This window comes from Gymnoscopelus microlampas (genome assembly GCF_963454915.1).
Source record: "Gymnoscopelus microlampas genome assembly, chromosome: 8".
NCBI lineage: Eukaryota > Metazoa > Chordata > Actinopteri > Myctophiformes > Myctophidae > Gymnoscopelus > Gymnoscopelus microlampas.
This window is the reverse complement of record NC_139945.1, coordinates 23352050-23353196: the sequence shown is the minus strand read 5'-3', so window position 1 is coordinate 23353196 and position 1147 is coordinate 23352050.

Below are 1147 nucleotides of genomic sequence, written 5' to 3'. Positions count from 1 at the left end.
TGAGTCATTTTACTCTTGGTACTTATAAGTATATATTGATGCCAATACTGTTGTACTTGTACTTTGAAAACCGAACTTGTAGCCTACTTGTAACAGAATATTTCTAAAATAGGGTATTGATGCTTTTACTTAAGTACAAAATGTGAGTACTTCTTCCATCACTGCTCTACTCAGAGAAGGAATGGATGGTTGCATAATTTCATTCACATTTCACACACAGATCAATCTGGAGGTCATTATGTGGATACATTCTATTAGTGTTTTAGTCAATAACACCATGTTAGCTCTCATGTCTCCATACACCCAAGTGCAATGCAAGTAGGGCTCTTTAACAGTTAGAACCATATGTCTGCAGACTAATATATATATACATATAGCTACCATGTCAGTGTCACTGAGTAAAAAACAAAATACCAAAGTAAGGACATGTTGAATCAATATGCTACTAAGTACATGAATGATCTGAAGAAACTAAATCCAAATTGTCTGTATAATGAATCTGTACAACTAAAGGCACCTTATGGCAGATCATTCATTTGGTAATTAACATGACAGATCGAGCCCACACAATCATAACCATGATGATCATAACCACAAGTTGTACCACTGCACTTCTGTTTAGTTCACACACACACACACACACACACACACACACACACACACACACACACACACACACACACACACACACACACACACACACACACACACACACACACACACACACACACACACACACACACACACACACCTCATTTGTAGATATTCCCATCTCTGACTACAACATAATTGAGTGATGCAATGCTGCTCTCTTGTGGACAAAGTAATAATTCAAAGGCATAATAATGAGCCATGTAGGAGCAGGCTTTATTTTAGACACCCTCTTACCAAAGAATGGCTGTGATATTACATGACCTCCCAGGTAGCAGACTCATCGCGGCGGCATTAAAAGCTGTAGCACTGTATGTACTGTGTACTCACTCAATAATTAATTACTGCGACTTGGGGCCAGCTATTGTCATCTAGTTTCATATCCACTTGAAGGTTCTGGCATGAAACATGTTTAGCTAGTTCCAAATTTGGAACCACATGATCTGATGCTGTAAAGTTTTATTTTCAAATAAATACTGGTAGGCCAACCAGTGTC